Source organism: Rhinopithecus bieti, unplaced genomic scaffold, assembly GCF_001698545.2.
Source record: "Rhinopithecus bieti isolate Rb0 unplaced genomic scaffold, ASM169854v2 scaffold_7212, whole genome shotgun sequence".
Taxonomy (NCBI): domain Eukaryota; kingdom Metazoa; phylum Chordata; class Mammalia; order Primates; family Cercopithecidae; genus Rhinopithecus; species Rhinopithecus bieti.
This window is the reverse complement of record NW_016806198.1, coordinates 2,401,772-2,418,018: the sequence shown is the minus strand read 5'-3', so window position 1 is coordinate 2,418,018 and position 16,247 is coordinate 2,401,772. Positions and strand designations below refer to the sequence as shown.

The 16,247-nt window shown below is 34.9% G+C and overlaps 1 pseudogene; it reads left to right on the top strand.

The window, feature by feature from the left end:
• Positions 1–2,326, top strand: part of LOC108531618 (mitogen-activated protein kinase 6 pseudogene) — a 5,262-nt pseudogene extending 2,936 nt beyond the window's left edge.
• The last annotated feature ends 13,921 nt before the right edge of the window (positions 2,327–16,247 follow it).

Here is a 16,247-nt window from a genome sequence, read left to right as displayed (position 1 = left end):
GAACAAGCCTGTTTGGAAAATGCAATGCACATCAAGAAACTATCTTGCTGTGGAAGCATAATTATTTTCTTCTCCATTTAAAAGATCTTTCCTTTTGATGTCAGTTTTCTTCCTTGTTTACACAAGTTCAACAATTCAAAAGGAAAACCCAATAGTAAGGGTTTCAAACTGGCAGAGAAAGTTGAAAGTCTCATGAACATTCATGGTTTTGATCTGGGCTCTGGATATATGAACTTAAAACCTTTGGATTGTGGAGGCAATAGCTTGTTTTTTTTTTTTTTTCTGCTCTAGATGATGACTGCGATAAAAGAGAATCCATCAAGAAAATTGTCCTTACTGATCCTTAGACTGTCAAAAATGCTCTACATGAAATCAAAATTATTAGAAGATTTGACATCATAACATTGTGAAAGTGTTTGAAATTCCTAGTACCAGTGGAAGCCAATTAACAAACAATGTGAACTCTCTTACCAAACTTAACAGTATTTACATTTTTCAGAATTACATGGAGACAGACTTGGCGAATATGCTGGAGCAGGACACTTTACCGGAAGAGCATGCCAGACTTTTCATGTATCAGCTGCTAAGGTGGCTTAAGTATATTCACTCTGCAAATGTATTGCTCAGATATCTCAAACTAACTAATCTTTTCATTAACACTGAAGACATGATGCTGAAGATAGGGGACTTTGGTCTTGCAGAGATCATGGCTCCTCATTATTCCCATAATGATTATCTTTCTGATGGATTGGTAGCTAACTGGTACAGATCTCCACATCTTTTACTTTCTCCTAATAGTTATAGTAAAGCCATTGACATGTGGACTGCAGGCTACATCCTTGCTGAAATGCTGACTGGTAAACCCTTTCTGCAGGTGCACCTGAACTCAAACAGGTGCAGCTGATTTTAGAATCCAGTCCTGTTATACATGAGGAAGATTGTCAGGAGCTTCTCAGTGTAATTCCAGTTCACATTAGAAATTAAATGACTGAACCACAAAAACCTATAACTTAGTTGCTTCAGGGAATTAGTTGAGAAGCACTGGATTTCCTGGAATAAATTTTGATGTTTATCCCCACAGATGGGTTAACAGCAGAAGAAGTGTTGTCCCATCATTACATAAGTGCATGTTATTTTCCAATGGATGAGCCAATTTCAAGTCATCTTTTTCACATTGACGATGAAGTTTATGATATTTTGCTCATGGATGAAACTCACCGTCACGTTTATAACTGGGAAAGGTATGATTGTTAGTTTTCAGCACATGATTGGTCTATGCATAATAAATTTGATATTGATGAAATTCTGCTTGACCCAGGAACTCTGTCTGATGTCACCGGTGAAGAAGTCCAAGTTGATCCCCGAAAATATTTGGATGGACATTGGGAAAAGTATAAAGTATCTGGAGGATCCAATTGCTCTACTAAGCCTTTCTGGCAGCACCCAGATCATCATAACAACAAATAGGCATTTGAAGTGTAGCCATATTTGTAACTACAAAGCCAGGTCATCATCATATTTAGATAACTTAGTTTGGAGAGCGAGTAAAATTAACCATTACTATGAACCCAGTGTTATTATAGATATTTCCAGTTGGAAAGAATAAAGCAGAGAAAAATCTGATAAGAAAGGAAGTGAAAATGTGAAAGGAATGGATTGGTTAAAGCCCAGATAGTGCTTGAGGAAGCCTCTCAGCAACTGGTTGAAAAACGAAGGGAAAAAAAATCAGGGGTTTGCTTTTGATTCCTTTATTGTAGAAACTACTCAACTTAGTTCACAAGACGAGCCTACTGATGTTGTTGAGAAATTAAATAACTCAAATAGGTCAGAGTCCCAACTAGAAATGAAAAGTTTGATATGAAAGACAGTAAGCCAAGAAAAACAGAAAAAAGAAATGGCAAATTTGGCTCGATTAGAAATCTTGTACCAATCTTCTTGGGACAGCCAGTTTGTGGGTGGTGGGGAGAATTATTTTATCACAAATTAGTTTTGTTATGAGGTAAGGAAGTGTGAATGAGTGGAGAAGGAAAACATTTACACTAGTTACTTAGACAAGTTATTTAACAGGAAAGAAGATGCTGAAATACTAGAAACTGAACTGGTAGAGGATGGGAAGCTTGGGGAGAGAGGACATGAAGGATTTCTGAACAACAGTGTGGAATTCCTCTTTAACAAGCACCTCGAGCCCATAGGCATCCTGCAGTTTCGCAGTCCAGTTGGGTCACCACTTAAGTCAATACAGGCCACATTACCACCTTTTGCTGTGGAGTCTTCCCCTCAAATTCCTCCCAAAACCTGCAGCAGCATTTTAAAATATGTGAACTAAAACACTCAGCAGACATTTATCTTTGCTCTCTTCATGAAATGTGTTTTGTCTTTATTTTATCACTAGTGTTTAGGTCATTTTTTACTTGAATCAGATGGTGTAATTTAGTAAGAATTAGCTCTTCGTTTTTACAATCCAGACTTTCTTTTCTACATATGAGATAGTTTTCATTTTAACTGGCATGTCGTTTGCACACAAAAATAAAGAATAGAGCAAAATAATGCAACACTGGAGGAGGCAAAAGAAATGCACTAAGACAAGTAAAACACACCCTCTCATAGAACAATGATCTGTTTTACAGGAAACAACTCTTGCCTTGAAATTTACACAGTGAGCCGGGCGCGGTGGCTCAAGCCTGTAATCCCAGCACTTTGGGAGGCCGAGATGGGCGGATCACTAGGTCAGGAGACCGAGATCATCCTGGCTAACACGGTGAAACCCCGTCTCTACTAAAAATACAAAAAATTAGCCGGGCCTGTAGTCCCAGCTACTCGGGAGGCTGAGGCAGGAGAATGGCGGGAACCCGGGAGGCGGAACTTGCAAAGAGCTGAGATCCGACCGCTGCACTCCAACCTGGGCGACAGAGCGAGACCCCCCCTAAAAAAAAAAAAAAAAAAAAAAAAAGAAAGAAATTTACACAGTGAGACTCTTCATAATTGCCTGAAAATATCTATGTTTTTCTAAAACATTTTTTATTCATGAATATTTTTAAGTTTTTCACACTGTACACATTTCTTAAAACATATGATACTAGTAGCAACGGGAAATGACTGCCAAATTGGGTACACCTGTGTTATCTAGCTCAAGATAACAAAAGTATGTGGCAAAACATATACCACTCACAGTGCTTCACAACATGCACATTTATTTAGCCAACATTTATTGTAGTAAACTATTCTTAATAAGACTCATTTACTGTTTATCAATGTTCCGATATGCATTCTTTATAGTGAAGTGTTAATATATCACATCTCATTTATTTTAGCAAATCAGTATATTTTCTGTATTTAATTTTNTAAGTTTTCACACTGTACACATTTCTTAAAACATATGATACTAGTAGCAACGGGAAATGACTGCCAAATTGGGTACACCTGTGTTATCTAGCTCAAGATAACAAAAGTATGTGGCAAAACATATACCACTCACAGTGCTTCACAACATGCACATTTATTTAGCCAACATTTATTGTAGTAAACTATTCTTAATAAGACTCATTTACTGTTTATCAATGTTCCGATATGCATTCTTTATAGTGAAGTGTTAATATATCACATCTCATTTATTTTAGCAAATCAGTATATTTTCTGTATTTAATTTTAAAAAAGTAACTTAGTTTTTAAAATGTATTTGCAAATACACTTATTCCATTTGGCACTACGGTTTGTTGCCTGCCTAACTAAATATATAATGTCAGCTTATCTTAAGCATGTCCATGTATTTAATATACTTAAGTGTTTAAGTAAATGATCACTGTACATAGGAATTTGTATTGTGTAAGTGCTTGATTTATCTGTAAAGAAAAATTAGGAATTACTTTATTGTAAATTACTCCAAGAAGTCTTGTGTTTATTAAAAAAATTAATGTTAAACTTGTGTGTGTGGAAATAATTAAGGTACATTATTATGGTAGTTTAAAAGTTGTACATGATAAGACATTTTGATTTTACTGTATGTTTTTACTGAATGGTCTATTCCCCATCCCAAGGCAAGCATGAATAAAATAAGGTTAAATGTAGCAAGTGGTATCACAGTCTCTTATAATTCATTTTGTCTATTTCATTGTATTGAATAGTCTGTATCTTTGCTTATCCTGTTTGAGGAAAAAGAACAAATAAAGCGTGGCCCACAAAAACAAAACAAAACAAACAAAGAAAGAAAGCTAGTTTTATCTGGAAGTCATCCTGAGAATTATTTCTGAGGCCTACAGCCTAGGAGCAGTCCAAAGGAACCTCTCTAATGCGCTGGTTCTGTCAGAGACGGTTGAACCAAAGCAACTCCATCTTGAAAAGGGGCTGGGTAAAATGAGACTGAGACCTACTAAGCTGCAAATGATTAAGGCGTTCTAAGCCACAGAATAAGATAGGAGGTGCACACAAGATGCAGGTCATAAAGATCCTGCTAATACAACAGGTTGCAGTAAAGAAGCTGGCCTAAACCCACCAAAATCAAGATGGCGATGAGAGTGCCCTCTGGTGGCCCTCACTATTACACTCCCACAAGTGCCGTGACAGTTTACAAATGCCATGGCAACATCAGGAATTTACCCTATATGGTCTGAAAAAAAGAAGGCATGAATAATCCACTCCTTGTTTCGCAAATAATCAAGAAATAACCATAAAAATGGGGAACCAGCAGCTCTCAGGGCTGCTCTGTCTATGGAGTAGCCATTATTTTGTTCCTCTACTTTTTAATAAACTAGTTGTCACTTTACTCTATGGATTCACCTTGAATTCTTCCTTTTGTAATATCCACAAACCCTCTCTTGGGGTGTGAATTGAGACCCCTTTCCGGTAACAGTTCCAGGCTGCAGGCCTCAGTCTATAGTCCTCAGTAAGACTTCTGAATAAAATCAACTCTAATTCTTTAAAAGTCTATTGTTTTTCTTTAGTCAACAATATTTAATAAAGCATTTTATGTTTTCAGAATTTCTTACATTTTATTTTTCTTTGCTAAGTCAGACCTACTACCTGTCACTAAGTTCTCAAGGTCTTCTTATCCATTGCCCAAATCAATGGTCTCAGACATAAGGTTTTTCATTCAGCCAGTTATTTTTATAAAACAACCCTGTAGGCATGCAAAAGTAAAAGTCTTATATTAAATATGCATTTTAAATTATTAATATTGAAAATTAATCATAAGAGAATAAGGCAAAATGTCAATTTGAAAATCATGTGTATGTGTACCTCTGCGTATATGGCAGTTTCCAAATCTGGCCCTAATATAGTTTGACACCTCTCTCGTTAAACCTGGGCTTTACTATTGTTCTTCAAAGATATACTTATGTGAAGCCAAATCAACTATTTAAATTTATCAATTCAGTTCAATAGTCAATGAAATTGATTAACTAGTTCTATGAGGAACTGATTATTCCTGAGAGTTTGTAATTTGATGGAGTGGTTTAATATCCTTTAAGGAACTTATCTAATTGATACCTTCTTTATAGATTTTCATTTCAAGGAGGAACAAAGCAAAGTGATCAATCTGTTATCAGGGCCAATATATTACATTTAAAACATAATCTTTGACTTTCTTCTTTTTAAAGATAGGGTCTCACTGTGTCATCCAAGCTGGAGTAAAGTGGTGTGATCTTGGCTCACTGCAACTGCCTCCTTCTAGGCTCAAGCAATCCTCCCTCCTCTGCCTCCTGAGTAACTGGGAATAAGGGTGCACACCACCATGCCCAGCTAACATAATCTTAGACTTCCCTATCCACCACTTTCCCACTGTCAGACAGATAATAAGTTAATTAATGTATCTCTTCCAACTCTCTTGTCTAAATTATAATGATATCTACTAACTAATTATAAGGATTATTAAAATATTAGGTTTTATGATTAAAGGAGTAGATATAAAATGGTTAAGAAGATTCAATAAATAATAGTTAGTAGAAGAAAACCCAACATGATCAGAAAAGAGACTTTATTTTCTGTTTTTCATAATCTATTTTATGATTTTAAGAAGGCAATACAGAAATCAGTAAGTACAGAAATTTATACATATGAAAATGTCTGCAGTTGACTTCATTTATTTTTACAAATGTCAACTTTCTAGGTAGTTTTTTGTGTTTTAAAGATGTGCAATAAGAATGAAAAATGTTTTAGATCAGGTTCCATAAAAGCAGAGTCTAAGTGAAGGATCCAAGTGCACACGATTTGTTGGAGGTATGCTCCTCAGAATAGAAGAAAGAATGTGAAGAAAAATTGGGAAGATTGAGACAGCTGAGAAGGGATCTGGTCTCAGGTAAAACCTAGCCTTGGCTGTATTGACAGAGGGGCTACTATGAAGCATAAACCTTACTTGGAGGTTATCCCTGTTGAGGGCCTGGGCCAGCCTTTTGCAACCCTATATCAGGCAGCCATTGACTGAGGGCTACAGGTGGGATTGGAAAATCACTGCTGGAGAGGCAGCTCCTTTCAGCAGAAGACAAATCTCCAAAGAGGAAGCCCCTATGAGATTTAGCAGCCGATAAGATGGTGGAAAATAAGCTCCAGTGGGATCATGATTTATGTTCTCATAACTTTAATACCGTATCTTGTAGTGATGAGAGTTCAGTGCAGTGTTTAAGAGTGCAGGTACTGAAGCAAATGCCTGAATTAAAATTTGGACTCTACCCCTTAGGGATTGTTAGGGGCAGGTTAATTAACCTTTCATGTCATACATTTTATGATATAAAATACAAATGATATTATAATTATATTTTAATATAAGACTATTTTAAAGGTTAAATACATCATAATTATTATCAAGGATGTGGAGTAAAAGGAACACATACACGGCTGGTAGAAACACAAATCAGTTCAGGCACTGTGGAAAGCAGTTTGAAGATTTCTCAAAGATGTTAAAATGGAACTACCACTGGGTCCAGGAATTCCTGGCTACCTACCCAAAGGAAAATGAATTGTTCTACCAAAAAGACACTTGCACTTCTACTTTCATCACAGTGCTATTCACAATAGCAAGGATATGGCATTAGCTTAGGTGCTCATCAATGGTGGATTAGATAATGAAATGTGAGGCCGGGTGCAGTGGCTCATGCCTGTAATCCCAGAACTTTGGGAGGCTGAGTCAGATGGATCATCTGAGGTCAAGAGTTTGAGACCAGCCTAACCAACATGGTGAAACACCATCTCTACTAAAAGTACAAAAAAAATTAGCTGGGGGTGTGGTGGTGCACGCCTGTATTCCCAGCTACTTGGGAGGCTGAGGCAGGAGAATCATCTGCACCTGGGAGGTGGAGGTTGCAGTGAGCCAAGATAGCACCATTGTACTCCATCCTGGGCAACAAGGATGTGTAACTCTCTCTCAAAAAATATATATAAAATAAAAAGATAATGAAAATGATGTATATATACACCATGGAATACTACACAGCCATAAAAAAGAATGAAATCATGTCCTTTGTAGCAACATGGATGGAACTGGAGGCCATCCTCTACTCAGTGTTTAGCTCCTGCTTATAAGCAAGAACATGTGGTATTTGCTTAAGTAAATTAGTGCAAGAACAGACAAGCAAATACCACATGTTCTCCCTTATAGGCAGGAGCTAAACAATGAATACATGAACATAAAGATGGGAACAATAGAAACTGGGCACTACTAACTGGGGAGAGAGAGAGATGAGGGTTGAAAATTACCTATTGGGCACCATGCCCACTACCTGGGTGACAGGATCATCCATTCCCCAGATGTCAGCAGCACACAATATACCCATGTAACAAACCTACACGTGTACCCTCTGAATCCAAAACAAAACTTGAAAAAATAGGCCAGGTGTGGTGGCTCATGCCTATAATCCCAGAACTTTGGGAGACCGAGGCGGGCAGATCACGAGGTCAGGAGATCAAGACCATCCTGGCCAACATGGTGAAACCTCGTCTCTACTAAAATACAAAAAATTAGCCAGGTGTGGTGCACCTGTAATCTCAGCTACTAGGGAGGCTGAGGTGGGGGAATTGCTCGAACTTGGAGGCAGAGATTGCAGTGAGCCGAGATCATGCCACTGCACTCCAGCCTGGTGACAGAATGAGACTCCATCTCAAACAAACAAACAAACAAACAAACAAAAACTTGAAAAAATAAGTAAACAGAATAAAACAAAAACAAAGCAAAACAAATGTTGATTGTAATAATTAAAAGACAAAAATGTCTTTCACTTTTCTCTGTAGAGAAATGTCACATGATGGGTCATTCAAGGAAAACACAGCTAGATGAAACAAAAACAATATTACAGAGTAGTAACTGGTAAGTTAATTCATATAAAGAGTGTATCACTTTGAAAATTTCATATTATCTGTAGTATGCGTCAACATTTAAAGTTTTTTAAATTTTTCTTTTCCCTACTTGAAATAGCTATGTACATATAGAGGTAATTTGGCATTTTATCTTAAATAGCACTCCCTCTCAGATTAGCTTAAGACCCCATGAAAGCCACAGGCATCCTTGAACTTCTAATTGATTCCTCTTCCTATATTCTCACCACTTTTAGTATTTTCTCTGTTTGCTCCCACTTTATAAAATCCATTGCTTTCCAACAACATACATGTGATGCGTTTTGCAATAATTCAAAAAACATTTTCGTATGAAAGACTGAATTATTTAACCAAAGTATGCATTATTTTGTAAACATTGGCTTTTCTCTCTAGCCTATTGGACTGGTTGCCTGTTAAAGACTTTTGGAACAAAATTTACCTTAAACATGCTATTAAGTGTTTGATAAATAATTAATTAGAGAACAATTAATGGGTTAATAAACCTATAAATCATGGAATTAAAAAGAATAATTCAAAACTGTGTTTATCCTCAGTTAAACAGTACATGATTATTTTCAATTGTCATTTGTTATTTTTAAGTGTTCCTAAACATATGTGAAGCTATAGGTCAATAAAGAGAAAGTGAATTCAATATTTCCCACACCCACCAAAAAATATTAAAGCAATACTGAACACGTGTTCATGAAAACTGCTTTACAGTTTGCTTTTGCATGCTGGTAAATGTTACCTCAAAGAAAGCCTAAAACTTGTGCTTCTTTGTGCCTGACTTCTTTGATTCAATTGTACAGGTAAGATTTATCTTTGTAAACAGTTTGCAGCACTTCATTATTATTTATTGGTAAATATTATGCTATTGTGTGATTTACCCCAATTTACTTCTTAAAAAATAAATTATTTTAACGGGAACTTGCTCCATTGAGTTTTACATTAATTTTAAATTGATACCTAATATAGATCTAATTTACTTTCACATTGTATCATGCAAAGGTATTTGTGTTGTTTCCAGATTTTAGTCATAATAACTAAGTTATGCAGAACTTCCATATACATATTTTTTGGTGCAGATGAGCATACTTTTATGAATATAAATTTGTTCAATTTCAGTAGATATTCATAAACTTTTTAGAGATTTTTACAAAGTAGTTATAGTAATTTAATTTACTGTTTCCTCAAAGATCTATCGATCCACATTCTCATAAATTATTTATTTTTTAAATCTTTGTAATTTTATTCAAAATTGTAGGTCCATAGCATTTTTTAAAGTTTGATTTCCTGATAAGTAATTATGGTGAGGCCCTTTTGTATTAGACTTTAAAATATTTTCTTTTAAATGTGGATGAGATCTCTTGTTGATTTTCACTTATTTTACATATACAGTTGTATATCTGTGTATTGTATTGATAATATTTTAATTATATAAGTTGTTAATATATATTCAAAAAATGGTTTTATTTTACTATCTTCTTGGTTTTTTGATGATGTTTTAGTATTGATAGTTTAGTTCACTAATCACTACATTTTGATAAGTGCTTTCATGCCTATTTTAAAAAACTATCTACAGGGCAAAATATATTTTATTGATTATCATATGCAATTTAGATATACAACTTAGATGTGAATTTAAACATACAATTCACTTAGAATATAATTTTGTGCAGACAGAAAATAGCTGTCAAGTTTTATTTTTTCTATATGTGAATAGTGAATAACTCAGTACTAATTTTTAAAAAGTAGTTCGTCTTGTTGTCTAGTTAATGATTTATTTCATTTATCCATATCTTAATCTATGCAATGTTAATTACTTCAGATTTATAATAATTTCTGATATTTGGAGGAGCAAATATATTGTTTTCTCCTCTTTAAATGTATTTTGGCCATTCTTACTTCTTTTCTTCACATATATGTTTTACAATCTACTTGTTAGAGTTTTGGTTAAGAATGACTTGACTCTTAGATTAATTTGGGGACAATATGCATCATTCTAGGTCTTTCTATCTGTATACATGATGTCTTTCTTGTTAACTATATTTACATTTTCTAATTTTCCTCAGCTTTACAATTTTGTTACATGTGCCTTTCACATTTTATTGAATATTTTTCTAGTTGTTTTATATATTTTCCTGAAATTAAAATATATATCTATTTACACTGCCAAGTTGTTTATAGAAACGTAGTAGCATTTCTTTATAGTGATCTTGTATCCTGAAAGGTTTCTAAACTCAGTTTTATGACCCTAAATTTACTGATAAATCCTTTTGAATGTTCTACATTTTTAGGTTCTATGTCCTCTTGAAAAATCTGAGCTTTCCTTGTTTGTTTCTTATTTTATATTATTTCTTCCTTTTGCATTACTACACTGTCTGGGATCGTCCATTTAGTATTATATCAAAGTTATGATAGTCAGGATCTTTGTCTTTATTATTTTTTCTTGGCATGTATTACTGTAATCTTTTTAAAAACAAAAATTTTGATTCTATTTTTTCTAGTGTACTACTTCATTGATTTTTGCTTTTATCTTATTACTTTCTTTCTTTTACAAATTTTCCTAAATTCTTCCTATGGACCTTAGTTCAATAAGTTAAAATCTTTTTTTTTTTTTCTTTTTTTTCTTTTTGAGACAGAGTCTTGCTCTTGTTGGCCAGGCTGGAGTACAATGGTGTGACCTCAGCTCACCGCAACCTCCGCCTCTCAGGTTCAAGCGATTCCTCTGCCTCAGCCTCCTGAGTACCTGGGATTACAGGGATACACCACCACACCTGGCTTATTTTGTATTTTTAGTAGAGACAGGGTTTCTCCAGGTTGGTTAGGCTGGTCTCGAACTCCCAATCTCAGGTGACCGCCCACGTCGGCCTCCCAAAGTGCTAGGATTACAGGTGTGAACCACCGTGCCTGGCCGTATTTTAAAAAAGAATATTGATCTGCTGATGTTCCATCTGTTTCCCCATGTAGCTTTGCTTTAAATCTGTGAAGTTATGTTAATAGGCAAATGAAAATTTAGAATGTTAAATATAGTTGTATGTAGTATTACAATACTGTTTTGTGAGAAAGTGAATCATTCCTAAACATGCTAGGGTTGACAGAGCTGTATAGTAATTGGTATTTCTATTACATTTCTAAGCCACCTCCATTATCCTCATCCTTGCAAATAACCTATTATGTTCTATATTTTGATTAAATATACAATTTAAGTTCCAGAGTAGTCTTATTATTTACATCATCTTAGTGATTTATGTATATATATTAATTATATACCTATATATAATTTTATATAAATATAATGTGGAATATGTACATTTATAAAAAATATATAAAATATGTTTATATATATTATATTATGATTACATATTATTAAATACAATATAAAAACATTAAATATATGTTTTAATATAATTTATATATAAATACATATTATATATTAAAATACTATTTCTCTAAGATTGATATTTTATGTGTTTTGCTATGAATATACAATTCTACAAGTTTGTATATTTGTAGTTTGTAGATTGTAACGCTATGAAGATAATCTACAAGTTCTTTTCTTTATATTTAATGGAGATCATTGGATTTCTTCATTTTATAGGTTGGCATTTTCATGAATTTTCAAAACTTAAGCTATTATCACTTAATATATTACTTTCATCACATCCTTTATTGTGTTTCTTTTTCTTTCCTTTCTTTCTTTCTTTCTTTCTTTCTTTCTTTCTTTCTTTCTTTCTTTCTTTCTTTCTTTCTTTCTTTCTCTCTCTCTCTCTCTCTCTCTCTCTTTCTTTCTCTCTGTCTTTCTTTCTTTCTTTTTTTTGAGAATGAGTCTCGCTCTGTCATCATGCTGGAGTGCAGTAGCCTGACCTGGACTCTCTGCAACCTCTGCCTCCCGGGTTCAAGCAATTCCTCTGCCTCAGCGTCCTGAGTAGCTGGAACTACAGGCATGCACCACCACGCTTGGCTAATTTTTTTTATTTCAGTAGAGACAGTGTTTCACCATGTTGACCAGGCTGGTCTCCATCTCCTGACCTCATGATCTGTCCACCGAGACCTCCCCAAGTGCTGGGATTACAAGTGTGAGCCACCGCACCAGGCCCTTAATTTTGTTCTTATTGGGAATCCAATTGCATATTCGTTGTCTTCTGTAACTCAACTGTCTATCAATTTCTAGCCTATCATTCAAGAATCAGCTCAAAATCCACTATGTGAAAAATGTTCCTTGTATTCTCATTTATAGAAAACTTTTAATCTAATACAGTATCTTGTTTATTTTTCTATTTGCCAGTTATTAGTTCCCAATCCAACATCAGTTGTAGGAGGACAAAATTATGTTTTGTTTTCAGTATTGGGAGAGCCTAAGAAAGTACGACTTAAACATCACTAAATAAATATAGATTGGATAATATTAAAGATCAAAAAGACAACAAAATACTGTACTGTATACTTCAAGAGACAATTTTAAATTTCAGTTGTACCAGTTAATAAATTTTGTTATTACCAAATAACTTATTGTTTGGGCTCTAGTTTCTTTATCTGTAAAAGTAAGATTAATAATAATGACATCCATTATTGTGGTAAGTTTTAAACTAACTGACATTCACGTATTATTCAATAAAATTTCTGAAACATAGGTAAGGCTTTATGTAATTGTATCCAGCACTAGAATAATATCAGACAAGCATACACTGAGAAAATTTTCATTTAATAAATTTTGAGATACAATCAATATCTATATCGCTGTCTTGAACTTGTAGGTTATTTTTAGAAAGATTAGTTTTAACAGGCTCACCAAATTATTATATCCATTACAGATGATAAAATATAACAACAGACTTCTTTTGAAAAGTTTAATCTTAGCAGTTTCATAGGCTGGATTACACCTTTACAAGTGTCTGCCTTTGTGATAGGCAGCTCAGTAACATGTTTCAAGCTTGTATCTATTTTCTTGTCACAAACATTATCATTCATTCTAAGCCGGCTTTTTTTTTTCAGTAGTGTTCCAAGAGTTATTTTTGAGGTCAAAATAATAGTATTCAGAGATCTGAAACTGCATTAGAACCCAAAAGCTATGCTAACATTATCGATTTCTGTAGAGTAAAAATTCTGTAAAGAAAGACTCAAGTTGCCATTAAAACTAGACTTGTCTTCAGCATTTCCTTGTTGGTTGCCCTGTAAAGAATAGAAAGTTTGGCACGATAGAGATGAGGGAAAAAAGCTTGTGATTATAATAATGCAAGTTATTATCAGTATCAGAATAGCAGCAATAAAGATATGCCATAGGGAAAAATGAGCCAGTGATTGTATTTATCAGCTCAATAAGCATGTAAATCCTAGTTGTTTTAACGACATATTTTAATACAAGCATGAAACATATTTGTGGTGACAATCTTAATTAATTTGTTTGGTCAGGTATATTCCTTTCCAAATTTAAGAATAATAGCAATTAGAATACTTAAAATTCATTGTGATAGTTAACATTATTTACTACCCATTTAAAAATGCCAACTATTGTGATCACGGGATTCCTTCCATGTTAATATAGCCATGCTGAGAAAGTCAATTTGTAACAATTTTGATGCTCTCATGATTAAGGGTCCGCAACGCTTGGGCCATGGACCATTACTGATTTTTGCATTGTTAGTAACCTAGCCGCACAGCAGGAAGTGAGTGGCCATCGAGCGTTTCTGCCTGAGCTCCGCCTCCTCCAGCCCTGGCATTAGATTCTCATAGGAGCACAAACCCTACTGTGAACTGCATGTGCGAAGGATCTAGGTTGCACACTCCTTATGAGAACCTAATGCCAGTAATGCCCGATGATCTGAGGTGGGACAGTTTCATCCTGAAACCATCCCCTCCTCCACACCCCCTATCTATGGAAAAATTGTCTTCTATGAAACCGGTCCCTGGCGCCAAAGAGGTTGGGGACTGCTGCTCATGAGTGACTGAATATATTGTGCATAGTACAAACACTTATTATAGTCTATGTGGTCATGTATATGTATATATGCCCATGCTAATAGCTATTATTTGAGTCTGATAGACAACACAGTTTTAATTAAAATGTCCTATGCCTATCAGCCATGACTTGGTCATGAATGCCTAGCAGTGGGATACATTCTGAATTTGGAAAAACATGCAGTTCAGAATCAGTTTAAAGTATGTTTTTAAAAAATCCCAGAAAAGTAAAAGTATTTTCATTGATTATTTTAGGAAATAGTTATCAGTAAAATCACTAAAATCTCTTTCAATAACCATTCAGTAAAGGATAAAATTAAACCATTGTCCATATCATTACAGCCTTATTGGCCAATTAATGATTCCAATCTGACAGCAATTGAGACAAAATTTTACCTTTTTTGAATCACTCCTTGCCTGAAACATATTTCTGTATTTATCCAACTGAATTTTAAGTTCCGTAACAAGTATTGCTTTCCCTTTTCCTTTTGATACTCTAACATAGCTCCTTGCCATGAAATGGTATTTTCAAAAGCATTTTTGTTTGATTTTATTGTTTTAGTGGAATAATTTATATTTTCTATGCCTCTTTATTTTAAATTCTAACCAAGGCTATTAAACCACAAATTGAAAATCTTATATATTTTATAATCTTAAATCCTAAATGACCAATTTTTAAACTATAATTTCTTTCTTCTACTTAAATGAATTAATAGAAGACATAACACCTTAAAAAAATAAATATAAGGGCCAATTAGCCGACCACAGTTGCAGTTACAAACTGCCCCAGTACTTTATTTCTCAAATCCTTTGAACTTTTTGATCGTCCTCATCTTAATTAGGTTGGGTTACTTTAACAACTTTCCACTAACTGGGTGGCTTAAACAACAGACATTTATTTCTTGCAGTTTTGGAGGCTGGGAAATTCTTGATCAAGGTACAGACAGGTCCGATGTCTGATGCGGGACTATTCGCCGACTTACAGACGGATATCTTCTCATTATATTCTCACATGGCTAAGAACAGAGAGACAGAGACAGAGACAGAGACAGACACAGAGAGTGCATGAGCACTCGTGTTTCTTATACAGGCACTCATCCCATTCACAAGGGCTACACCCTGACGACCTAATTACCTCGCAGAGGATCCAGCTCCTTGTACCATCACCTCAATGATGAAGATTTCAACATAGGACCTCAAAGGGCACATAGACATTCAGTCTGTAACACTCGTGTTGGTGTTCAGTCTTGTACAATGCCTTCCATGTTCTTTCTCTCCCCAGTGTGCCAAATCTGGAAAGACAAAACTAAGAACAAATCAGGCATTTTATTGCATGAGAACTTCCTCTAGGCATGTCTCTGCTGCTTTTGCTCTCAGAGATCCACTTTTTCTCATGGGAATAATTTTCCTTTTCTCAAAAGTTTGTCTTTTCTATAAAGCTATTCTGCTGGGGCTTCTGATTTCTCAAGGATCACAGGCTTCTCTAATATCCCTTTTTTGGTCATTCTCAGTTCATGCCTCTATTTCCACAGAACACTGCAATTTCTGAAGAATGAAGGTGAGAGTATGAGACAGCTTACACACCATACACACAAAAACTAATGGTTTCTGGGACTCACTAAAAATTGTGGGTCTAATTCACAGCGAAATTCAGGACCCAGCTGCCACTAGCTGGTAAGGGACAATTGTTCAATGTTAAGGTGTTTTGTGACCTCTTAGTGAGTTGGGAGTATTTACACCATGTGAATGCTACAAGTAAGGATGCCTATACTCACCACTCAGAACTAGTTGTTGAACCGTCAATGACCTTGGGACAAAAGCTCCTCAGTATAGAAATTGTAAAATTCCTAGAAGTCCTTTAACTTAGCTGAGTGGGTATATGAGGCAATACCAAAATTCTTTTAAGGTCTTAAAAACAGCTCTTAGAGTCTCAACCTTAACTAAATCATTACATGAAGACACGATTCTTTCTTTGGACATCTTCCCCCCCC